This window comes from Topomyia yanbarensis, chromosome 3 (assembly GCF_030247195.1).
Source record: "Topomyia yanbarensis strain Yona2022 chromosome 3, ASM3024719v1, whole genome shotgun sequence".
Lineage (NCBI taxonomy): Eukaryota > Metazoa > Arthropoda > Insecta > Diptera > Culicidae > Topomyia > Topomyia yanbarensis.
Window position 1 is genome coordinate 345,368,911 of NC_080672.1, and position 27,499 is coordinate 345,396,409.

General features: G+C 41.5%; 1 protein-coding gene across 2 annotated transcripts in view; it reads right to left on the reverse strand.

Moving 5' to 3' along the window:
• The window catches only part of LOC131690757 (uncharacterized), a 752,331-nt gene that overhangs the window by 481,818 nt on the left and 243,014 nt on the right, over window positions 1-27,499 (reverse strand). For both annotated transcript variants that reach the window (XM_058976735.1, XM_058976736.1), the window contains one exon: window positions 7,255-7,304. The gene's annotated coding sequence lies outside the window, so the exon portion shown is untranslated. The remainder of the gene's footprint in view (window positions 1-7,254; window positions 7,305-27,499) is intronic.

Consider the following 27,499-nt stretch of genomic DNA (forward strand, 5'->3'; position numbering starts at 1 on the left):
TAATTTTTGTTTGGATGAAAACACAGATATTTTGAAGACGCTGTGCGAAAGAAACATACGGGGCTATTCGGACCCCTATTCCATCAACCACCGTTCAGCGGCTTGCGGCTACGCACACGATTGCACACGCCACTGCAAAGAAAATACATGATACGTCAATCGACAGCTGTGACTAACCAGATTAAGTTGTAACGCAATTTTTTTGCTTCTTAAGGAGTTTCTCTAATAAATATTTAATAGGTAAACATAGTTCCAATGCAAAAAAATAAAAAAAAATACGGTCTGAATTACACCATAGGGAGGTTCGAATAACCCCTACATTGTAAAATAATTGAAAACGTAGATTTTTGCAAATCGTTGCCTAGCGCTGCAATGGAGTGGTATAAATGCACTTTTATGGCACCAAAATGTAGCTGAGGTTTCAAACTAACAATTAGGACCTTTGAACGATCAACTTTTCCACATCTATCCACCTAAACGGGCGATTTGCTTAGGTAGGTTCGAATAGCCCTAGGTTCCTCTAACTGCCATGAGCCACCCTAATCAATAGTAACGGTAATTTCTATCAAATTTAAATATCCAAAAAATATCTAAAATTTCTTCCAAAAAATTATGAACCTTTACCACAAAATAACTACTTTTGAGCCATCCTAAGAGTAATAAAGATTTTGTCTAATAAGTTGTAATATTACAAACGAATAAATGCGCGAAAAATACTAAACAGTTTAGACATCATAAATATATTTGAGCCACCCTAATGAATAATAATGGTAAAGTTTCAATATTGAAAACAAATTCAGCGTACCAAACTTACATAAAACTCTTATATGAACCGCTACGACAAAGTTTTGACTTTGGTGCACCTTTTGTTCAGAATGTAACTGACTGTTCCCCACATAAAGATCATCAGAGTGATACTTTTCCAAAAGAGCATAATGATTCGTCGTGGTGAGTGACGTAGCTCTTTTTAGTTTTAGTTTAGTGCTTGACCCATCTTTAAAGTGAACGCTTTAGATTCCTAGGACCCTTAATCATATGGACTCTCTCATAATATGCATACCTCTTTTTCAGCATTCTCAATGCAATCGTCATCCTCACGATTTTCGGTACAAACAGCTAAACAGGCAAAGAAGACGGAATTAAACAGCAAAGTACACCCGATATGAGTTTGAAGGAACAAACAATTTTGTCCCATCCAGTGCGATTTCCATTCAGAAATCTTTGCGGAATTATGCAAAGGGACTTTGAAAGAATCAACCCCGCACTGCAATAGTTCCACGCACATATTCGAATCGATAACCCCACCGTCGATCTCTACATAATAGGTGGACATGTATACGCGATAGTCTTTCATACAAACCTTGTCGCCAATAACGTCATTTGCTTGCTTTAGACAAAATATCACAATTCTGAACTTATCTGGACGGACTTTCGGGATATCTGTCACTGTTGAATGTCTGCATTAGTTCTTTCAAAACCTTTACAAAACTTAGCGGATTATCTTTGATACGAAAGAAGCTCAAATATGGTCCAACCGATTTCGATAAATGTTTTTAAACGGAAAGTCGGAATCTGGATCTTTTCAGTAGAGTTACCCGAGCCTAGAGCCCGGCACAAGGTGAAAACTTAAAGGATACGATGGCCGAGGCAGAAATTATGAGAGATATCATAAATTGAAAGACAAGCCAAAGGATATTAATGCAAACATGTGGTAAGACTGGGGGTCCACAAGGGATGACATTTCCAACGGTTTTTAACCGAAACTGTTTTGTTAAGTCAGTAAAACTTTTAATGTGATTACGTATAGATTGAGGAAACATCCGACTGCATTGTAACATTACTTTGACTCTTCCAATTCACGAAAGAACTTGGTGTTATCGAACTGAAACACCTGCTCCCCGAGTTTGTGTAAGTGGAATGTTATACAACGTATGTTGTATTCACATGTCTATATGAAATCATATTCGCTGACAATACTGCAAATGCCCTTGTGACCATCGCTTTAGGAGAGCGGAGCCATATCCATGTACCTACGAAATCATTGTTCTAAAGTCGAACTAAAAAGAATGACAGATTAAAACACCAAAGGGGCCCAAAACTGAGACTTTGCCAAGGGCACCAAAAAGTCACGCTACGGCTCTGGATAGAACCTATAGGTTCAGTGTATTGAGACAAACTTTTCTCCATAAACATATTTGAAAGTTTTTAAAGTCATCTTAGCGAAAGATCAAAACCGCCAAAGATATATAGTGAAGACTCGTTTTTATCAGCCCCTTGGTGAATTTTGGACTGATAAAACCGGGACATTGATAAAATCGGGACATATATTTTTCTTTCTTTTTAAGAAACCGGACCTCTTCAAATATTCTTCTTTAGTCCCTAGATACAGCCTCATAACCTTTCCTGATTATTTAGCTTAAACTTCTCTTAAGGGGATCTGACAATACAAAATTTAAAAAAAAACAAAAAAAAATTTTTTTTGCTTGTTTCGGATCTCTAAGATAAGAAAAATATGCTCAAGAAAGGATTTGGTTCGTCTGCTAGAGCCCATCAAACTACCAACTATCGATTTTCATTTGAAGGTGATAAAATCGGGGGTAGATAAAACCGGGGGCTGATAAAATCGAGTCTTCACTGTATAAACAAAATCATTTATTTAAGAAATGCCCTACAATTTTGGTAAATTTCTTGTAAAATGAAAAATACAAGATCCCAGTATCTCCGACAAAGTTTGTTAAAATTTGATTTTTTTTCAATTTTCCGAAGGACAACAAAAGCATTATAAAGTTAATTTTCACATTTTAATAAATTTGAAACCACAACCACAAAAGGTGGACTAAAGTCTAAACTTTGCCGTATCGGTTCAAATAAGACGATTTTTTGTAATTTTGGGACGCTGAATACGTTTTTGATATTAAAACATGTCAAAAATAAGCGTATACTATTCATTAGGGTATCTCAATTTTTTTTCGAAATCGTTCTTAAAATTTGTGTATATAAATTTTCGTGTGCTAAATGATATTAAGACATGTAAAAAAATTTCATTAGACGTTAGGGTGGCTCAAAAAAATTATTTTGTTGTGAAGGTTCAAATTTTTTTTAAAGAAGTTTTTGTGCGCTGAATTTCTATTTTAATTATAAAAAAAGAAATTCCTTTTACTACTTATTAGAGTGGCTCAAAAGTAAGTATTTTGATTTTTTTCAACAGTAATTTTGGAATTTATTTTCCATATTGAAACGAATTAATTGACATCTCATGATGGGGCTTCAGAAATGACTGTTTTGTTTTTATGGATCAAATGAGATGTGTTCGGCTAATTTTGGAACATTTAATTAATTAGTGGGTTACTTGATATGAAAGCTACGTTTTCTATCATTTTCAAAACAAACATTATGGGCGTCTTAGCGGAATGTTTAATTACACTCACCAATCGACAAGATGGTTAACGATTGTTTTTATAGGTGTGTTTTAAGTTACTTAGATGGCTTATTTCATATCTTGAATGAAAATAAATCCAAAACCCTTTTTTCGTGTATGTGGTTCATTTAAAAATGGTCTTATTTTATTTGGATTATATCGCATACCCTTAAGCTATATCAGTGCTATGCAAATTCGGATCGAAATAGTCTCACCAAATGACTAGAACTCAACTGTGTTCACTCTATTTGACAGTTATTGCGCAAGTTAGCAAGAAATAATTCCAGAACCATTTTATAACCTATTTCAGATGATTGAAAATATTTACTGATTTCCAAACATTCTTATATCCTCAACCATCTAAAAAAACTTCCACTAGGCTCCTTACTCTTGATCACTAGTAAAACCCTTGTCGATCATGCTCTCAATGCTATTTGAAAGTTGGGCGTGTATTTGTGTCATTATTCTAGCTATAAAGTGATTATTCAAATTCAATATCAGTAATAACCATGCGTCTCCATTCAGTTTTTTTTTAATTTTGCCTGCTTATCGCAAGTTTTCGCAAAACTAGCATATACTCGTTTTAAAGAGAAAATTTAAAATTTTTCGAATGAGTATATTGTGATCGCGGGCATTCACGGGCGTCGTTGTTGTTGTATCGCATTAGAAGTTCTAATTCAATAAAAATTCATAACAAACAATTATCTAAACCAACTAGTGACTTATTTTTGGCGATTTTACGATGTAATTTTATCACACGGATAATTTTGGTGAAGTAATGCAATGTATAAAATCAACCATTTCTTTGAAAAACGAAAATAACCGGATGTAGTTCCTATGGTAAAATTTTGTAAAAAAACACTTGAATTATGCCCTTAAAAAAGCTGCCAAAAATTCATTTTACGTTCAGATCACTTAAAATCTCGCAAAAATGTCTCTTATGGCTCAGCTGAAAGGAGAAAAATACTGGTGGGAATATCGCATAACATTCATATATGGACTTAAGTCCGGGCTCGTTCAACTGTGCACTCTACTCACTATTTAAAATGATAGAAAAATCTTGTAAAGCTAATTTGCATCGCAAGAACAAAATTGTATCTTTTATGATGTCCATAGTGTAAGTAATTTAAACGTACACAATTAGAAAAAATGAAAATTATATTTGACGTGGACAACATTGCGACGTATTTTACTGTCTAATAATAGAATTTTACATATTTTGACATGTGAAATAAAATATTGTGTCTCTTTTTATGTAAAACTCGGTTGAATGGAGATGGAGAATTGTGAAAAAAGCGCATTTTTACATGTTCTAAAATGTAAATTCAACTAAATTGTGATGCTCCTTTTATGTGCATCTTGTGTGATGTAAATATTTTTAAGTGTGTACTACCAAAGGTCAATTTATGATCAACCAAATTTTTAAGGAGACCTTCTGGATTCGACGAAAAATGAAGCAACATATGAGAATTTTTTGCAGAAAAATGAAAAGACATACGAACTTCTGCTTTTGATCTTTAATTCGTTAATCGTTATTTATCAATAATTAGAAAATGATTTTTTTTTTCAAAAATTCAAAATGGCTGAGTCTCTACGCGCAAAACATCGTCCTAATTCGTCAAGGCCTCTCGTAGTTAAACGAAATGAGAAATTGATATAATATAACTTATATGAACAAAACTAATTTTATAGACGTTGAAGAAAAAAGGTGAAATTTATCGCTTTCTTTTACTTCTTTAGATTAGGGATCGGAGTTTCATTGTTTTTAATGAAGAACTCCTGTATACATACAGAAGTTCTTTTATAAAAACAGACTGAAACACCGATCCCTAATCTAAAGAAATAAAACATAAACAGTTGAAAATACAGCCAGCTTTCTTTTACTTTTTAGCCTTGTTGTTGCCGTTAGAAGAAAAAAACATGGTTTCGAGAAAAACGCCACTGCGAAACTGCCATATTGAATTTTTGAGAAAAAATCATTTTCTAATTATCGATAAATGACGAATAAAAGATGAAAAGCATAAGTTCGTATGTCTTTATATTTTTTCACAAAAAATTCCCAAATATTGTTTTGATTTTTCGCCGAATCCAGGAGAAGGTCCCCTTAATCTTCCCAAAAGAATCACTAAATCGATCAGGAATCGATTTTTTGTGTGTGGTTGAGTCGGACACGATTTACTCTTTAAAGTGAATAAGTTTGCCCATCTCTTAATTTCCGTTAGAATAAATCGTTTCAATCAATTAATTTTTAATCCAAAATAACTGTAATCCTCTTAACTTCTCGTATTTTTCTTATTTTTCCTTCCTTCTTTATGCTCTCTTTTTGCAGATATTTTTTCCTTAACTATATGTCTGCTCAAAATAGTACGCATAATATGCATTATGGTGCTTACAAGCACATTTTCTAGAAAAACAAGATAAACAAAATAAACAATATCAATATTATTAACAAGAAAAACCAGGCGAATTAGATAAATAAGACAATACAAATAAAATAAACAGAATCAAACAAGATAAATTAATTAGCTAAGATTAAATTTTCGGAATGTATTTTCGCTTTTACAACATCCGTCATACCACGGCATTCCTTTCAACACGCACGGAGTCATAATACTTTAATTTTGTTCATCCGCCAGAAAAATGCCATAATACTACCGCGGTTCGGCATTGGTCCAATCGGATAATTAACATAGACCGAAAGCCGGGAACGGACAATGACAGGCACATAAATCAAGCAAAAACAAAAAGACACCATCGCCATGACGATTCGGTTCGAACACGTGTAATTATCGACTTAATTAAAGTTTTAACCGTTCCAACATTCACTGGCTCCATTGTTTGCTCATGCCGACGCACAGACGGACCCACACCCAACCGGACGGTCTCCGTTTGTAAATTTAATAACATTTATCATGCTCCCGCCGTCGTCGTTCGGTTTCTCTGTTGGGCGCGAATTGTCCGATTAAAAATGCATGCGATCCCGGGTGCAAAAGTGCGGATAATTATGGAATTCAATCAGCTGATTAAATGTGCATGTGAATCCAAAAAAAAAGCGGCTAAAGTCATTAAACTACATACAATTACATACTCCACCGCAACCGCTGTCGATCCCAGTTGGTCACCACCACCACCACCATCGTCGTCATCATCGTCATTAGATGCCAGGTACTTTTTTCAAATGTCTGCAATAATAATTTTAAAAGTCTGGGAAGTACAAAAAATGTCAGGAAAGCTAGTGTAACCAAAAGCCTTTATATTCAAAAATCTGCAAATATCTGCAACAAAACATAAAAATCTGCAAATATCTGCAACCAAACTAGAAAATCTGCAAATATCTGCGTCATCCAAAAAATCTGCAGCTTAAATTAAAAGTCTGCGAATTTGCAGACTTGTCTGCAAATCTGGCATCTCTGTTATTGTTACTGGTGTTGTTGATTGAAAACCGACACGCACGAAATGTTACCGCCTTTTCCATGGCCTACTGCGGGAAATGCACTGTGGGTGGACAGTTTGGTAATAACAGAAAAAAATTCAATCAACCTGATCTTGATTGGGTTGTAAATTAGGTGGCTCCGATTAGGCGACTACAATACTACAATACACTATTTGAGCCTAGATGAAAATGATAAATCAATGGAGAAATCGTGTAGTTGGGTCAGTCGATTACCTGGTGCGCAGCTCACCTGGGCTCAATTCCTAATCCCGCACATAGTTTTAGACATTTTTCTAACACCAAACAAAGGCGAATAACACTAAGGTTAAAGCCTCTATAGTAAAAAAGTGGCTAAAATGCAATTCACGCACCAGTACTTAATTTCGAAAATTTAAATAAATACCTTTTATCCCATTAACCTTGAAGAACCGATGGAAGAGTCCGTTTGACGTGCTGAAAATAAACAGAAAAAGGAAAGCTTTAATTACCTGAACGAATGGTTACTATGACGACTACAATTTCTAGCCTTTAAAGATTTAAATGTTTGAACCTTGCACTATGGCAAAACCGGGTGACTTCCCTTGTTCTGCAATTAACGCCGATTGTTGTGCAAGTCTCGAACCCATTTCCAAAGGTAATCACTTGGTATAAACTGTCATGCTGCTGGTACCTTGAGACCGTTATTACGCAAGGCCTGCTGCCAGTTGGCGTCTGTATGCGTACCATACCTAGATGCCTACCACCGATGTTGGTTGGTATGGTTGCCTGCGCGAGGCAAACATCAGCCGAAGAAGGTCATACTTAATAACGGACCATTTTCGCGTACCACCACCACCTTGGAGACAACTTCTTCCGCTAATTTAGCTCTCGAACGTGAGGTCGGCCGACGCGCCATCCAGAGCGGAGGATGTACGGGCCGCATGTGGCGATGACGGTCCCTGGTGGTAGGTACGGAAAAGTTTGGTCGTAACAATGCTGGCGTAAGAGCTAATTATGTCCTGGAAGATATGTTCTGTCTACAAGTGTGAATGATAATATTCATCCTGGTGTACGGAAACTTTGAGGATAGTTAAGTCTTCCTGTTATTAACGGGTTTTATGTTTGGTATTTAGGTAATGATTTCAAAGTTTTAATGGGGATGATTTAGTGCCGACATTAAATGAAAAATGAATATTAAATTTAACGCAGCTAAACAAGCATATTATTAAAAATACGAGTGAGTAATTCTGACTACTACCTCAAAATATGTATACTGTTCTGGAGTGGCCTTCGTAAGGAAAAACCTTGCAGATTTGCAAAACAACAGATAGCGTAGAACCAATTAGCCAACACTGTTTCGATTCGAACGTTGAACAAAGAAGAATGAAGATTATTGGCTTAGTTCAACCGACATACTGGATTCGTTTGCAATTTATCAGTATACATAAAAGGACGATGCACTTTGGGTGAGAGCTTTCTATATTTCTAATTGAGGTTTACTTCATTTTTCCTTTTTATACTATTATACTAATCGCACATTATACGAATACACGGTACATTCTTTTTAGCTTTAATTGAGTTTGCATGTTTGGTGGGAGGTGTTGGGTAAACAATTTACCCATAAAACACTATTTTAATAGTTTGACTAAGTAATCAATTCCGATTAATATTGATGATGTGGTAGGTCTTTCTGTTGGAATATGGCATGCCAATAGCGTTCGAATCCATAGAAATAATTGTAGGTATGATTGCCACAATAAATTATCACCAATCGCTGTCGGTGTGAACAATAAACATTTTTAATGTTTCTCTATTGCAAAGTTAGTAAAGCGTAATGCAGTTGTATTCATTTCGTTTTATGATAATTGCTCATTCGATTATGCAGACAATATTTCCACTAACTAAAACAACTACATTACGCGGACTAGATCGAATGGCGTCCTTCCGTTAAGTTGATTAAAAGGCATCAACACTTCCGTTCTATCATATCCTGTGTTCTTCGACGTCAACGATAGGGGCGACTTTATTTCTGTTGAGGTTTTAGTTGGAAATTTTATATTGCCTCCCAAGTATTATTTTTTATGTAACTCTTATTAGATAATTAGCAGGGGAACATAATGAAATCGGTATGCAATCATCGCGCCAACACAACGAAATCAAAAGTAAATAATTATGGTATGCTCATGATTTTAGCACAGTTTACTGCAGATTTAATATGATTTCAATACCGGCGAAGTGATGCACTTTTTAATGCACGTACACTTATATTTCTATTTTCATGTATACACGCGCCACCAAGAGGAACAACGTGAATGTTAATTTATAACATAATTTTTCCAACTGAACTGAACCGGATCCGTTTTGTATACAGCTCTTCGAAACACTTCATGAACAAAAGCACTTGTTTTTACGGTTTAGATCAGTTTGTTTCAATCATACTCGTATTTGCACTACATTGATTTCGAACATCGAAAAGCTAATATCCTCAATAATTAGTACCTATTATATAAACCAGTGCTGATCCAGAGGATCGACTGTTTTGATTTGACCTTTTGCTTCTCCTTTTCGAAGGTTCAACTCATCTATGATCTTCACCGTGTTTCCTCCAAGCAGTGAACAACTGGCTCCGCTGTCTAACAGTCCGCATAGCTTCTTGCCTAAAATGGTTACCTCCGCGTGTGGGCGTTCGTCATCTTTCGTGTTGATAATGATCGAATTGATCAATTCTGGGCTGGGAATTTTTTTTTTTATTCATTTCGTTTATTTGATAGGCACAAATGCGTTAGCTTGGCGGTGCCAAATGCTTTTGTTTTTACATTTTGGATATCTTAAAACTAGGAGGTTACAATGTTGAAATATTTTTTTTACAAAGGAAAAGAAAGTTTACAGCTATCTTAAGACTAGAAATAAGATTCAATATACAAAAGAGGGCCAAAAGATTTTTTTATGAAAAAAATTTAAAACAAGGGATTCACTTTGATATACAAGAGGGGGAGTAATAGTATTTTACGAAATATTTGACGGTTATCTTAAAACTAACAATATAGTTTAGTACACAAAAGGGGGAACAAATATTTATGAGAAATTTCACAGAAATCTTAAAACTAGGGATTCAATTCTATTTACAAGATGGAGGACAAGAGTTTCAATAAAGAGTAAAAATTATAGCTATCTTAAAACTAGGAATACAGAATACTAATTTGAATTTTTTAAATAAAACTTATGCTTGGTCAAGATATTCAAAGGGTGGCTTATTTCCGCATCAGTGTAGCAGCAGTTGTATCAAAGACAGGGGAGAGACAGGGAAAGAAGAGCAAAACTTGCAACTTTCGCTCGAACGGCGGGGGGGGGGGGGGGGGGGGGAGGGAGATCAGCGTATCAAATTTGCGCCTCAGTCTAGTAAGTCGTCGAGTACCGGATTGGCGGATGGTATTCTTCGGACCCGCGGGGAATCCTTCAAAAGTCATCGGACCTCGAGTCGCTCTCGCTTCAGTTTCCTTCTATGCAGGCGTAGTGGTAAGGGCGACGGCGGTTACATAGTGGCACTCTGGAGCTGATCGGTTCCACAAGGCAGGAGGAAACTCTAAAAACGAGAAATAAAAGAGAGGGGCTAAATTGGGATATTTATCGTTTTTATGAAGGTATAAATAAGGGACATATAGGGGAAATCACGAGTTGCCAGCATATCTCGGACTGGTACATTGGGTGGTCTACCTCGGGCCCGAAGGGATTCCTTTAACTGAGACCTGGCGTCACAATACCCGGCGCACACCCAGACAACGTGTTCGATGTCGTGATAGCCCTCGTCACAAGCGCACAGACTACTCTCCGCAAGCCCAATACGCCGCAAATGCGCATCCATGGTGTAGTGATTGGACATAAGTCGGGACATTACACGAATAAAATCCCGACCCACATCCATCCCCCCGAACCAAGGCTTCGTTGATACCTTTGGGATAATCGAATGTAGCCATCGTCCAAGTTCCCCATTGCTCCACGAGGTTTGCCAACTGTTGAGCGTCCTCTGACGACAAATACTAAAAAATTCATTGAAGCAGATTGGTCTTTCGTATATGTCACCATTTAATGCGCCCACCTTTGCTAATGAGTCGGCCTTTTCATTGCCCGGGATAGAACAATGAGAGGGGACCCAAACAAAGGTAATCTTATAAGATTTTTCAGATAACGTACACAAGGACTCCTGTATCTTCCCCAGAAAATACGGGAATTGCTTTTTAGGCTTCACCGCACGAAGAGCCTCGATAGAGCTGAGGCTGTCCGAAACGATGAAGTAGTGATCTGTGGGCAGAGTGTCGATGATCCCAAGGGTGTACTGAATTGCAGCTAACTCTGCGACGTAAACTGAAGCGGGATCATTGAGCTTGAATGAAGCGGTGATAGTATTGTTGAATATACCGAAGCCAGTGGACCCATCGAGATTTGATCCGTCAGTGTAAAACATTTTGTCGCAGTCGACTTCTCGGAATTTATTATAAAATATATTGGGGATCACCTGCGGGCGTATATGGTCCGGGATTCCACGAATCTCTTCCTTCATGGATGTGTCGAAGAATACAGTAGAATCAGAAGTATCTAGCAAACGAACACGGTTGGGATTGTACGAAGAAGGATTGATGCTCTGTGCCATGTAGTCGAAGTACAAGGACATAAAACGGGTTTGAGAATTAAGCTCGACGAGCCTCTCGAAATTTTGAATTACCAACGGGTTCAGAATGTCGCATCGGATGAGCAATCGATATGAGAGTTCCCAAAATCGATTTTTTAGCGGAAGAACGCCCGCCAGCACTTCGAGACTCATCGTATGGGTCGAGTGCATGCAACCCAAGGCAATGCGCAAGCAACGATACTGGATTCTCTCCAGTTTGATGAAGTGTATGTTCGCAGCGGAGCGGAAACAGAAACACCCGTACTCCATCACCGACAATATCGTTGTTTGGTATAACCTGATCAGGTCTCCTGGGTGAGCACCCCACCATGTTCCAGTTATTGTTCGGAGAAAATTGATCCTTTGTTGGCATTTCTGTTTCAGATACCTAATGTGACATCCCCAGGTACCTTTAGAGTCGAACCAGACCCCGAGATATTTAAATGTGAAAACCTGGTTGATCGTTGCACCCATTATTAAAAGCTGGAGTTGCGCCGGCTCACGTTTCCTAGAAAAAACAACCAACTCAGTTTTCTCCGTGGAGAACTCAATACCCAGCTGAAGAGCCCAAGCAGACAAATTGTCCAAAGTATTTTGTAATGGTCCTTGCAAGTCGGCAGCTTTGGGCCCTGTAACAGAGACCACCCCGTCGTCTGCAAGTTGCCTTAGCGTGCATGAATTGGCAAGACAATCGTCAATGTCATTCACGTAGAAATTGTAGAGCAGGGGACTTAGACATGAGCCCTGGGGAAGACCCATGTAGCTAAATCGCGATGTTGTTAAATCGCCATGCGAAAAGTGCATGTGCTTTTCAGACAACAGGTTTAGCAAAAAGTTATTTAAAATTGGCGAAAGACCATGCTGGTGCAGCTTCTCTGACAGAGTGTTGATAGAAACTGAGTCAAAAGCCCCCTTAATATCCAAGAAGACTGATGCCATCTGCTCTTTGTTAGCATAGGCCATTTGGATTTCTGTAGAAAGCAACGCAAGGCAATCGTTCGTCCCTTTGCCTTTGCGGAAGCCAAATTGTGTATCTGACAGTAAGCCATTTGCTTCAACCCAATTGTCGAGGCGAAACATGATCATTTTCTCGAACAACTTCCGAATACAGGACAGCATTGCAATCGGCCGATACGAGTTGTGGTCGGAGGCTGGTTTTCCTGGTTTTTGGATGGCGATGACCTTCACTTGCCTCCATTCATAAGGGACAATGTTACCCTCAAGAAACTTGTTAAATAAATTCAACAGGCGCCTTTTTGCAGTGTCAGGCAGATTCTTCAGCAAGTTGAATTTGATTCTGTCTAACCCTGGGGCGTTATTGTTGCACGATAAGAGAGCAAGTGAGAACTCCACCATCGAAAACGGTGTTTCGTTCGCGGTATCGTGAGAAGACGCGGCGCGGTACGTTTTCTGTACCGGGACAGAGTCCGGACAGATCTTCTTGGCGAAAGCGAATATCCAACGGTTTGAATATTCCACGTTCTCGTTGGTACTATTATGATTACGCATACGTCGAGCCGTACCCCAAAGAGTGCTCATCGCTGTTTCTCTCGTTAACCCGTCGACGAACCGGCGCCAATAACTGCGTTTTTTGGCTTTCATTAGACTCTTCATTCGCCTTTCTAACGACGCGTACTGTTGATAGCTAGCGGGTAACCCGTCTTCCCGGAAGGCCTTATATGCAGTGGACTTTTCCGCGTACAGCTCTGAGCACTCTTTATCCCACCACAGGGTGGGAGACCGTCTATGGGTATTCGCGCTGGGTACTGGTTTAGTCTGAGCTTGATTCGCACTGTCGAGAATCAAGCCAGCCAAAAACCTGTACTCTTCCTCCGGAGGAAGTTCTTGAGTGGATTCGATTTTAACGGATATCGCGGTCGCGTAACTCTTCCAATCAATGTTCCGTGTGAGGTCATACGATACATTGATTGTTTCCGATGGTCTTGAACCGTTAGCAATTGAAATCACGATAGGCAAATGATCGCTACCGTGGGGATCAGGGATCACCTTCCACATGCAATCTAACTGTAGCGATGTCGAGCAAAGCGATAAATCCAACGCGCTTGCGCGTGCTGGTGGTGTAGGAATCCGCGTCATTTCTCCCGTGTTTAAGATGGTCATGTTGAAATTATCGCAAAGATCTTGGATTAATGTTGATCTATTATCATCATGAAGACAGCCCCATACCGTACCGTGCGAGTTAAAGTCTCCCAGAACTAGCCGCGGTGCCGGTAAGGATTCCGTGATATTACAAAGCGTTCGGTGCCCTACCGAGGCTCTAGGAGGAATGTAGATGGAAGCAATGCAAAGGTCTTTACCTTTGATTAAAACTTGACAAGCGACAATTTCAATGCCTGGTGTCGAAGGGAGGTTAATTCGGTTGAAAGAATAGCACTTTTTGATCCCCAAAAGTACTCCTCCGTAGGGGTTTTCTCGATCCAGACGAATTATATTAAAGTCGTGGAAGTTGAGATTTATATCGGAAGTTAACCAAGTTTCACATAATGCGAAAGCATCACATTTTAAACTATTTAGTAAAAATTTAAAGGAATCGATTTTCGGGAGGATACTTCTGCTGTTCCACTGTAGAACAGTGATCGAATCGGTGACCTCGTTCGATGACTTAGCCATCGAAGGATACGATCGCTGCAAGGAGGGGCCATTTAGTAGTCAACTGCTTCAAAAATGTTTGCACTATAGGGAGAAAACGTATCAGAAGGCTTTTAAGAGGATCAGTAACATTGAAAGCTGTGAAAATTAAGTCCACTATGTCAGAAAATTTCATTAGTCCGCTACTGGACTGAGTATCTGTTTGAAAAAAGGGGACACTTGGGGTTTTGGATGTCCCTGGAAGTGGTGGGTACTCCTTGTTAGAATTAATATTTCCAAGTCCTGGAGCAAATTGCTTCGGCTTTTGTGCATCACTTCCGTTGGATTTATTGGTTGTAGATGGCGCACTCTGAGTGGACGACACCTTGGCACCCTTACGAGGCAATGTAGGGGAGGCTGGATTTCTCCTCTTCCTGGATTCCCCTGGGTTAACCAAAGATGTTCCCTCTCGTGGGTCGTCAGATTCTTGCTCAACGTTAGCCAAACCAGCATAGGGATTTTCGGACAGGACAGATGGCGAAGCATTCTTTAGCATTTCTGCATAAGAACGCCTTGAGCGTTCCTTAAGGGAGCGCTTAATTTTATCCCCGCGCTGCTTGTACGCAGGGCATGATTTAAGAGCATGTGAAGGGCCCCCGCAGCAAATACACTTTTCAGTTTCTTTGTCGCAAGAGTCATCCTCATGCTCTCCTTCGCATTTGCCGCATCGTTTCTTATTTCCACAATATGTGGCTGTGTGGCCCAACTGCTTGCAATTGCTGCAGCTCATGACCCGCGGTACAAACAGGCGAACTGGTAGGCGAACCCTGTCAAGGAGGATGTAGTTGGGAAGAGAGGACCCGGCGAATGTCACCCGAAGCGAGCCTGATAGAGAGTAGGTAGTCTTACCTCCCTCGGTGTTTGCGGTATACAATTGTTTGCATTCTAAGATCTTAATCTGTTCAAGAGAGGGGTCCTTAAAGCAGCCAACCCCGTGCTCCAACAGTTCTTCGCATTTCAGGCCCGGTTCGGACACTACCCCATCGATTTCACAGGCCACACAAGGCACGTACGCTTTAAATTCCCGCGTAAAGCGCTCACAGCAAGCAATCGCGTTTGCCTGGCCGAGATCACTCACTAGAACACGTATCTTGTTTGCCCGAACACGTGTTATCTGAGTTACGGCCGGGTAATTAGCAGTCAGATCTCGAGAAAGTTTTAATATATTAACCGGTTTCTCTCCGGTCCGAAAATATACCACCCATGGCCCAGAGGAACCTTCTGGGTACTGCTTTATACGGGGAGCAATGCGAGTATTAGGGGGATCAGGGACTTCCATGATTGCATCAGATGGTATTTCGCCCTCGGCCATTTAAGCACGAGGGCAGAGCGTTATATAAACGGGAATGTGTCTTATTATTTGATTACAAGGTAGAGTAAAAGTAGGGAAAAGGAAAGAAAGCAAACGAGGAAAAAAAATAAAGCAAAACTTATCTGCAAACAACGTCGATTGTTCCGCACCAGCGAAAACAATGTACTGGATTTACTGTCGGCACCAGCAGAACGGCTGCTAACGAACGAACAAAGGATGACCTTGACTCACTAAAATTTACACACCGAGCACCACTGTGAAATATAACGATCCGTTCCGTTCAAAGGTTGGGAGACGTATGATGGGGCTGGGAATTTGTGAGGGATTGTAAAAGTTTTGCGAGGATTCCACTCCCTCGATTAATGATTCCCCGCTCTTCCGTTTCCCACAACCGTTATGCAGCTAGGGCAGTTCCGTAACGAATAACCTTTGTGTCCACACCGATAGCAAAACATGACAGCTTGCGGTTTCGGACAATCCATAAACCGGTGCCCTTCTTCATCGCAGTTCCAGCAGATTAAACCAGATCGCTGTTCATTTCTCTGCTGTTGGTGCTGTTCTACAGCTTGCCGTGATTGCGGGTGCTGTTGAGAGTTTTGGTACGGTCTATCTTCCCTGTTGTCCTGTCTCAACTTTAGCGCATTTACTTGTTCGGTCAATTCCAGAATCTTTTGCTGCCAGTCCTCCTTTCCTGCAATACGATGAGTTTCTGGCCTTGTTCGCTGTTCATTGACGACGTCCGTAGATCTGTGCGTTATTGATTGATGCCAGTTGTTGCAACATTCTTGCTGAAGCGGTTCTTCATCCACGTCTAGAGCGTGCACTCTTCCAAACCGCGGAATTCCCGAGTTTATCTGCGGCGGCCTGTTGGATGACGGCGTTGCTAAATGTGGTTCTAACAAACTGCTGTGCGGAATCGGAACTCGTCGTTGCCGGTTGAGCAGCATACGTGTTTCATCGTAACTGCAACAAATCTCCACCATGTCATTCAGTGAACATGGCCTGGCTGCTGTGACGATGGTGGCATAATCAGCGTTCATGTTTTTTTTGACGATGAAATATTTCTCTTGGTCACTCATCGGTGGCTGTACGAAGCGGAACAGCGCCGATATGTCACGGTAGTATTTGGCAAAGGATTCATTTGGTGCTTGAAATCGAAATATAGCTTCTAATTTTAAGATTTCTGTATAGCTACTGGGTAAGTACTCTCTGCGTATTTCATTCTTGAATGCCTCCCATGTCACCAGCAGGTTTTGTGCAACCGCACGTCCGTACCAATCTAACGCATCGTCTAATAAGAGATGCTTAACTGATTTTAGAAGAATTTCATCCGACAATCCTTCCGATCGTGCAAAAGTTTCAACTCTATCCAGGAAAGTGTTTAATGAAGTGGTGTCCTTTTCACCTTTGAATTTGAAGGGCCAGTTGTGAATCGCCTTTAGGCCTCTCCCTGTTTCTGAACGATCTGGACCATACATGCTTTGTTCTCGTCGCAATAGCTGCATCAGTAGTTCATCCCTCAACCGATCTGTCGTGCTCATGCTCGACACCCTGGCTTCTGTTTGATTGTATGCAGGCGGTGGCGTGTCCTGCGCGAGTGGCGTTTCTCTCCAGCTGCTTGATGCCCGCCCAAAGCTACTTAGTCCATCCCGATTTATAGGTTGCGCATGTATACCCCGACCTCTTCCTCTTCCTAAAGGAACAGGTGAACTTGTTGAACGACTCAAGTTGGTGTCATTTCGTGAAGCATTACTATGCTTGTAGAGTGTTCCTGTGCTGGTTGATAACCTCTGCTCTGCTGCGTTGTTAGTTACTAGCTCCTCTTCAGCTGCCAAGTCAGCATTTAGCTGCTGCTGCAGTTCAAGCGATTCTGCCCCTTCCGTTTGCCTCACTTGTTCACTGTTCACTGGTTCACCAAGTCTTTCATTTATGTCTTCGATGATGAATTTCACTAATAATGACAACGACGCGTGATTATCGATCATGTCTCGCGGGGGAATGACGATTGACAGACGATCGCGATAATGTATCATGCGAGATTTAGACTGTATCAAAAAGTCTGTATTTCGCTTCTTCAGTGCAGTTTCTATCAATGGATACAGCAATCTAATTTGCTGTTCGCATCGGTGAATGTTAACATCTGCTTCTATCGCGTGAGCCGATGAAACATGTTTGAAATCTTGAGCGAACTCTTGTTGGATGAGCGTTCTTAACTTCATCCCTTTGGTCCGGCGCGTAGCAGCTCCTAGCTGCTTAATATGACGCAATGCTAACTCATAATTGAGTTCCTCTTCACTGAGGTATAATGGATCCATACTGTCTAAAAGGTCACAAATGTGTCTAAACTTAGCCAAAATGGACGAAAGAACTAATTTCCCCACAAATTATAATTTAATCACAGGTTCGTTTTGGTTGGGCGCCAATATTGCTCTTCCTCTAACCAAATAATAAAGAACCACAAAATTCATGTCAACATAAATTTATTGACGACATCATTCACACGCCCTTACCCACATCTCCTCTAATCCTTATTTCTCCAGACCTCTTTTCCGTCTCACATATCTCTGTCTTCATTCTCTCCTATCCGCTTCTTCTTCACTTCTTGCTCTTTACTTCATCTTCCCTCGCTGCTATCAGTTTCCTCAAACCTTCCTCCTAACAATTTCGTTAATGGAACGTACTCACGGTCTAAATCTTCCAGGCGCGAAATGCCCATGCGCAACCGTACGACGACGATGACGTGTGCCTAATGACACTTTCGATTGCGTCTCTCGAATGGAAACGCCCTGCCCGCTGGCGATAAATGCTCCCGCTCCAAACAACTACTCGATCCTTAGGGCCACTGTCCTTCGGGTGCTTGACTCGCAACTGCTCCGCGCAGGCGTTATCCTCACGGTCAATTAACTCGTTCTCAAGGGACCAGCGCTGTTCGTGCGATCGGTCGACTCGTCCTTCGGAAGTGGAAAGCTATAATAACGTGACGATCAATCCGCGTCGATCAGCTCACGACAGGTGAAAGAACCGAACAAAGAAAAAACGCCCTGTGGACATTGCACCATTAGTTACATTCATCCGGCATCATAGCGTGGCGTTATCTTACCCTTATCTTCGGGGCGCTTTGTCAGATGTATGGTTCTTGCAGTATGTACGGGTTTCAAATCTTCTTTCAGGTCCTTTTTCAACCTTCTCCTGTACGCCCGACACGTGTTCCGTGGTGAGGTTGGGTTTTTCTTCTGCAAGGTTATTCAATTGTTACGGGCGCGAGGCTCAATCAAATGGCTGTAATTTACCTGTTCGATTAGTTTGCAACGGCCTCGTGGGTTCCGTACCGCGGATTCCCTCCGAAATGTCTGCTGATCGACCGGGAAAATCTGTGCGTAATCACAACGATGAGTGAAACGTAAGCAATGGTTTTTAATTCGCTCACCTATATCGTTCGATTTGCCTATCGTCGACGTGAATTCCGTGTCCGACACTCCTGTCACGTACGCGCCACTTCGTTCTGCGGGTCTTTAAACTTGCCACTCGTGATTTATGTCAAAGAAGATTCCGGGCAAACCTCCGCACGGTGTGAAGCTTTCCCTCCAAATGACGTCCAACAAGTTTCTTTTGATGACTTGTGTTGCAGCTTTTATCCAAGCGGAAATGTGCTTTCTTTTTCTTGCCTTTACTCGTCGTTTGACGTTTCTCGTGTCGATGTATTTGTTTCGTTCTTTGGTATGGGATTTTTTGCAAAGGGCGTGTGAAATTTATTAATTTTCAAAGTGTGAAGTGTGCTTATTATTTGCAACTGAAGCGTGCACACAAAACTGAACGCTACACTTGGTATGCCGTTTTATTAGATTAACGAACCGACATTCGATGTTAGTACCAGACCAAACAGGGCCATAAAATATTTGGTAATCAGTAAACAAATTATTCAGTTGTAGAAACAAGTTTGTTGATTGCTCCGCTTAAAAGCACTTAGTAAGTGTCAAACCTTTTAACAAAACTGTCTTCTATGCTCTTTTCAGTGCAGTCTCGTCTCTTTTCGATAGCTTTTGTTTACACATCAAAAGTAAATTTTCTTTAAATAGAATGAATCGTCATCTCAATGGGAACCACAGAAACAGAAGGGGGATTCCACGAGAAAGCGATTAACCGCAGAATATGACCATCACCGATTCGAATTACTTAGGGTAATTTGGGGAGAGATGCCGCACATTTCTTAAAATCGATCCTGCATCAAAGTAAACCATTCAATATTTGATGAAATCATTTTTATCAATTGCGACAAGTTTCAAAAATACTGTGAAATGATTGTTGTCATGAAAAAAATTCATCAATTTCGATGAACATTTTTGCCTTTCTCATGTAAAGAAAGGCTATGCAATCACTGTAAAAATCGACTTTTTAACCGAGGCCCGGAGGGCCGAGTGTCATACACCATTCGATTCAGATTTTTTTTATATTCATTTCGTTTATTTGATAGGCACAAATGCGTTAGCTTGGCGGTGCCAAATGCTTTTGTTTTTACATTTTGGATATCTTAAAACTAGGAGGTTACAATGTTGAAATATTTTTTTTACAAAGGAAAGAAAGTTTACAGCTATCTTAAGACTAGAAATAAGATTCAATATACAAGAGAGGGCCAAAAGATCAGCGAAATAAATTTGCGCCTCAGTCTAGTAAGTTGTCGAGTACCAGATTGGCGGATGGTATACTTTGGACCCGCGGGGAATCCTTCAAAAGTCAAAAGTTTCCTTCTATGCAGGCGTAGTGGTAAGGGCGACGGCGGTTACATAGTGGCACTCTGGAGCTGATCGGTTCCACAAGGCAGGAGGAAACTCTAAAAACGAGAAATAAAAGAGAGGGACTAAATTGGGATATTTATCGTTTTTATGAAGGTATGAATAAGGGACATATAGGGGAAATCACGAGTTGCCAGCATATCTCGGACTGGTATATTGGGTGGTCTACCTCGGGCACGAAGGAATTCCTTTAACTGAGACCTAGCGTCACAATACCCGGCGCATACCCAGACAACGTGTTCGATGTCGTGATTGCCCTCGTCACAAGCGCACAGACTACTCTCCGCAAGCCCAATACGCCGCAAATGCGCATCCATGGTGTAGTGATTGGACATAAGTCGGGACATTACGCGAATAAAATCCCGACCCACATCCATCCCCCCGAACCAAGGCTTCGTTGATACCTTCGGGATAATCGAATGTAGCCATCGTCCAAGTTCCCCATTGCTCCACGAGGTTTGCCAACTGTTGAGCGTCCTCTGACGACAAATACTAAAAAATTCGTTGAAGCAGATTGGTCTTTCGTATATGTCACTATTTAATGCGCCCACCTTTGCTAATGAGTCGGCCTTTTCATTGCCCGGGATAGAACAATGAGAGGGGACCCAAACAATGGTAATCTAATAAGATTTTTCAGATAACGTACACAAGGACTCCTGTATCTTCCCCAGAAAATACGGGAATTGCTTTTTAGGCTTCACCGCACGAAGAGCCTCGATAGAGCTGAGGCTGTCCGAAACGATGAAGTAGTGATCTGTGGGCAGAGTGTCGATGATCCCAAGGGTGTACTGAATTGCAGCTAACTCTGCGACGTAAACTGAAGCGGGATCATTGAGCTTGAATGAAGCGGTGATAGTATTGTTGAAGATACCGAAGCCAGTGGACCCATCGAGATTTGATCCGTCAGTGTAAAACATTTTGTCGCAGTCGACTTCTCGGAATTTATTATAAAATATATTGGGGATCACCTGCGGGCTTATATGGTCCGGGATTTCACGAATCTCTTCCTTCATGGATGTGTCGAAAAATACAGTAGAATAAGAAGTATCTAGGAAACGGACACGGTTGGGATTGTACGAAGAAGGATTGATGCTCTGTGCCATGTAGTCGAAGTACAAGGACATAAAACGGGTTTGAGAATTAAGCTCGACGAGCCTCTCGAAGTTTTCAATCACCATCGGGTTCAGAATGTCGCATCGAATGAGCAATCGATATGAGAGTTCCCAAAATCGATTTTTTAGCGGAAGAACGCCCGCCAGCACTTCGAGACTCATCGTATGGGTCGAGTGCATGCAACCCAAGGCAATGCGCAAGCAACGATACTGGATTCTCTCCAGTTTGATGAAGTGTATGTTCGCAGCGGAGCGGAAACAGAAACACCCGTACTCCATCACCGACAATATCGTTGTTTGGTATAACCTGATCAGGTTTCCTGGGTGAGCACCCCACCATGTTCCAGTTATTGTTCGGAGAAAATTGATCCTTTGTTGGCATTTCTGTTTCCGATACCTAATGTGACATCCCCAGGTACCTTTAGAGTCGAACCAGACCCCGAGATATTTAAATGTGAAAACCTGGTTGATCGTTGCACCCATTAATAGAAGCTGGAGTTGCGCCGGCTCACGCTTCCTAGAAAAAACAACCAACTCAGTTTTCTCCGTGGAGAACTCAATACCCAGCTAAAGAGCCCAAGCAGACAAATTGTCCAAGGTATTTTGTAATGGTCCTTGCAAGTCGGCAGCTTTGGGCCCTGTGACAGAGACCACGCCGTCGTCTGCAAGTTGCCTTAGCGTGCATGAATTGGCAAGACAATCGTCAATGTCATTCACGTAGAAATTGTAGAGCAGGGGACTTAGACATGAGCCCTGGGGAAGACCCATGTAGCTAAATCGCAATGTTGTTAAATCGCCATGCGAAAAGTGCATGTGCTTTTCAGACAACAGGTTTAGCAAAAAGTTATTTAAAATTGGTGAAAGACCATGCTGGTGCAGCTTCTCTGACAGAATGTTGATAGAAACTGAGTCAAAAGCCCCCTTAATATCCAAGAAGACTGATGCCATCTGCTCTTTGTTAGCATAGGCCATTTGGATTTCTGTAGAAAGCAACGCAAGGCAAGCGTTCGTCCCTTTGCCTTTGCGGAAGCCAAATTGTGTGTCTGACAGTAAGCCATTTGCTTCCACCCAATTGTCGAGGCGAAACAAGATCATTTTCTCGAACAACTTCCGAATACAGGACAGCATTGCAATCGGCCGATACGAGTTGTGGTCGGAGGCTGGTTTTCCTGGTTTTTGGATGGCGATGACTTTCACTTGCCTCCATTCATAAGGGACAATGTTACCCTCAAGAAACTTGTTAAATAAATTCAACAAGCGCCTTTTTGCAGTGTCAGGCAGATTCTTCAGCAAGTTGAATTTGATTCTGTCTAACCCTGGGGCGTTATTGTTGCACGATAAGAGAGCAAGTGAGAACTCCACCATCGAAAACGGTGTTTCGTTCGCGGTATCGTGAGGAGACGCGGCGCGGCACGTTTTCTGTACCGGGACAGAGTCCGGACAGATCTTCTTGGCGAAAGCGAATATCCAACGGTTTGAATATTCCACGTTCTCGTTGGTACTATTACGGTTGCGCATACGTCGAGCCGTACCCCAAAGAGTGCTCATCGCTGTTTCTCTCGTTAACCCGTCGACGAACCGGCGCCAATAACTGCGTTTTTTGGCTTTCATTAGACTCTTCATTCGCCTTTCTAACGACGCGTACTGTTGATAGCTATCGGGTAACCCGTCTTCCCGGAAGGCCTTATATGCAGTGGACTTTTCCGCGTACAGCTCTGAGCACTCTTTATCCCACCACAGGGTGGGAGACCATCCATGGGTATTCGCGCTGGGTACTGGTTTAGTCTGAGCTTGATTCGCACTGTCGAGAATCAAGCCAGCCAAAAACCTGTACTCTTCCTCCGGAGGAAGCTCTTGGGTGGATTCGATTTTAACGGATATCGCGGTCGCGTAACTCTTCCAATCAATGTTCCGTGTGAGGTCATACGAGACATTGATTGTTTCCGATGGTCTTGAACCGTTAGCAATTGAAATCACGATAGGCAAATAATCGCTACCGTGGGGATCAGGGATCACCTTCCACATGCAATCTAACTGTAGCGATGTCGAGCAAAGCGACAAATCCAACGCGCTTGCGCGTGCTGGTGGTGTAGGAATCCGCGTCATTTCTCCCGTGTTTAAGATGGTCATGTTGAAATTATCGCAAAGATCTTGGATTAATGTTGATCTATTATCATCATGAAGACAGCCCCATACCGTACCGTGCGAGTTAAAGTCTCCCAGAACTAGCCGCGGTGCCGGTAAGGATTCAGTGATATTACAAAGCGTTCGGTGCCCTACCGAGGCTCTAGGAGGAATGTAGATGGAAGCAATGCAAAGGTCTTTACCTTTGATTAAAACTTGACAAGCGACAATTTCAATGCCTGGTGTCGAAGGGAGGTTAATTCGGTTGAAAGAATAGCACTTTTTGATCCCCAAAAGTACTCCTCCATAGGGGTTTTCTCGATCCAGACGAATTATATTAAAGTCGTGGAAGTTGAGATTTATATCGCAAGTTAACCAAGTTTCACATAATGCGAAAGCATCACATTTTAAACTATTTAGTAAAAATTTAAAGGAATCGATTTTCGGGAGGATACTTCTGCTGTTCCACTGTAGAACAGTGATCGAATCGGTGACCTCGTTCGATGACTTAGCCATCGAAGGATACGATCGCTGCAAGGAGGGGCCATTTAGTAGTCAACTGCATCAAAAATGTTTGCACTATAGGGAGAAAACGTATCAGAAGGCTTTTAAGAGGATCAGTAACATTGAAAGCTGTGAAAATTAAGTCCACTATGTCAGAAAATTTCATTAGTCCGCTACTGGACTGAGAATCTGTTTGAAAAAAGGGGACACTTGGGGTTTTTGGTGTCCCTGGAAGTGGTGGGTATTCCTTGTTAGAATTAATATTTCCAAGTCCTGGAGCACATTGCTTCGGCTTTTGTGCATCACTTCCGTTGGATTTATTGATTATAGTTGGCGCACTTTGAGTGGACGACACCTTGGCACCCTTACGAGGCAATGTAGGGGAGGCTGGATTTCTCCTCTTCCTGGATTCCCCTGGGTTAACCAAAGATGTTCCCTCTCGTGGGTCGTCAGATTCTTGCTCAACGTTAGCCAAACCAGCATAGGGATTTTCGGACAGGACAGATGGCGAAGCATTCTTTAGCATTTCTGCATAAGAACGCCTCGAGCGTTCCTTAAGGGAGCGCTTAATTTTATCCCCGCGCTGCTTGTACGCAGGGCATGATTTAAGAGCATGTGAAGGGCCCCCGCAGCAAATACACTTTTCAGTTTCTTTGTCGCAAGAGTCATCCTCATGCTCTCCTTCGTATTTGCCGCATCGTTTCTTATTTCCACAATATGTGGCTGTGTGGCCCAACTGCTTGCAATTGCTGCAGCTCATGACCCGCGGTACAAACAGGCGAACTGGTAGGCGAACCCTGTCAAGGAGGATGTAGTTGGGAAGAGAGGACCCGGCGAATGTCACCCGAAGCGAGCCTGATAGAGAGTAGGTAGTCTTACCTCCCTCGGTGTTTGCGGTATACAATTGTTTGCATTCCAAGATCTTAATCTGTTCGAGTGAGGGGTCCTTAAAGCAGCCAACCCTGTGCTCCAACAGTTCTTCGCATTTCAGGCCCGGTTCGGACACTACCCCATCGATTTCACAGGCCACACAAGGCACGTACGCTTTAAATTCCCGCGTAAAGCGCTCACAGCAAGCAATCGCGTTTGCCTGGCCGAGATCACTCACTAGAACACGTATCTTGTTTGCCCGAACACGTGTTATCTGAGTTACGGCCGGGTAATTAGCAGTCAGATCTCGAGAAAGTCTTAATATATTAACCGGTTTCTCTCCGGTCCGAAAATATACCACCCATGGCCCAGAGGAACCTTCTGGGTACTGCTTTATACGGGGAGCAATGCGAGTATTAGGGGGATCAGGGACTTCCATGATTACATCAGATGGTATTTCGCCCTCGGCCATTTAAGCACGAGGGCAGAGCGTTATATAAACGGGAATGTGTCTTATTATTTGGTTACAAGGTAGAGTAAAAGTAGGGAAAAGGAAAGAAAGCAAACGAGGAAAAAAAATAAAGCAAAACTTATCTGCAAACAACGTCGATTGTTCCGCACCAGCGAAAACAATGTACTGGATTTACTGCCGGCACCAGCAGAATGGCAGCTAACGAACGAACAAAGGATGACCTTCACTCACTGAAATTTACACACCGAACACCACTGTGAAATATAACGATCCGTTCCGTTCAAAGGTTGGGAGACGTACGATTCGATTCAGTTCGTCGAGATCGACAAATGTCTGTGTGTGTATGTATGTGTGTGTGTGTCATTTAAACTCACACAATTTTCTCAGAGATGGCTGAACCGATTTTCGCAAACTTAGTTTCATCTGAAAGGTATAACACTCCCATAAGCTGCTATTGAATTTTTAGTTGATCCGACTTCCGGTTCCGGAGTTACGGGTTGAAGAGTGCGGTCACACAGCAAATTCCCATATAAACTGGTACCACCATGATGTTAAAATGATGTAAACAATGATGTACTATTACCCTAGTTTGCGGGTCTGGATCACTAATGATCAATTAAAGCAGCTTTGACCACATTGGCCATCTATGACGGTTTATGACGTCCCGGGGAACTCGCCAAGTTCCTAAGCTAATATCACACCCATTCCCCAACGAATTCTCTACCGATTTTTACAAACTTGATTTCAAATGAAAGATACAGTAATACCGTTGACTGCTGCTGAATTTCATTCGATTCTGACTCTTGCTTCCGGAGTTACAGTGGTGTTGGTAAGGATACACTGGAATTTTCCATATAAATCGGTACAATCGTAATACCTCAGAGGCTAAAAACTATTGAAATGGTCACCAAATTACTTCTAATCGCAGATCTGGATCACTGATTGCCAATCAAACATTCTTTGAATATATTGTCCACTATCGACGATTCCGGAAGTCCGGAATTCCGGGCATATACTACAATTAATGTCACATCGGTTCTTCGATGATGACTGAACCGATTTTCTCAAATCAAGTCTCAAATGGAAGGCAAAATATGCAGTTGAGTATTGCGGCGCCGCCCCTCCCCCCGCCTTGCCCTTACACTTCCCTCCTTCATCACTCCCCTCCCCTTGGACCACCCTCACGCCCGCATTTCCTTCATCCACCCCGTATACCGAAATAAGATGAAGGATTTCTGACGCATCCTCCACTCCCACTCTACTAACCCCCCATTCCCTCCACTTTCAAACCCATTCCACCAACATTTCAAAATATAATCACATGAAGATAACATTAAAGTCATGCTTATTAAGCTAATTAAATATTATTCTTTTGCCTTTCTCATATAGAAAGGTTATGCAATTGCTCTAAAAACCGACTTTCTAACCGAGGCCCGGAGGGCCAAGTCTCATATAACATTCGACTCAGTTCGCCGAGATCGCAAAATATCTGTGTGTATGTATGTGTGTATATATGTATGTATGTATGTATGTATGTATGTATGTATGTATGTATGTATGTATTATGTATGTATGTGTGTGTATGTGCGGATTTGTTAACAAAATGTCCACATCGGTTTCTCGGAGATGGCTGAACCGACTTTTACAAACTAAGATTCAAATGAAAGGTATAATATTTCCATAGGTTGCTATTGAATTTCATTTTCAACCGACATCTTGTTCCGGATTACGAGTTGAAGAGTATGGTTACAAAACAAAATTTGTTGATTTGTCCACATCGGTTTCTCGGAATTTTCTGAACCGATTTTGGCAAACTTAATTATAAATGAAAGATCCATCAGCTGCTGTATAATTTTGTGTGGATCCGAGTTCTGGTTCCTGAATTACAGGGTGATACGTACGATCACGCAGCAAATGTATGTAAAATGTAAAATGAATGTAAAAAGGTGAAATTTTTTCCAAAATGTAAACACAACTGTTGAATTTGTAGATTTAGGTCACCAACAGTCATTCAAAGTCTCTTTGGCCACACTGGCCACCATCGACGGATCCTGAAGTATCCAAATTCAGAATAACGGTTATATTGGTTTCTCGAAAATGGCTAGACCGATTTGATCAACTTAGTTTCAAATGAAAGGTGTTGCGTCCCCGGAAACTGATATTAAATTCC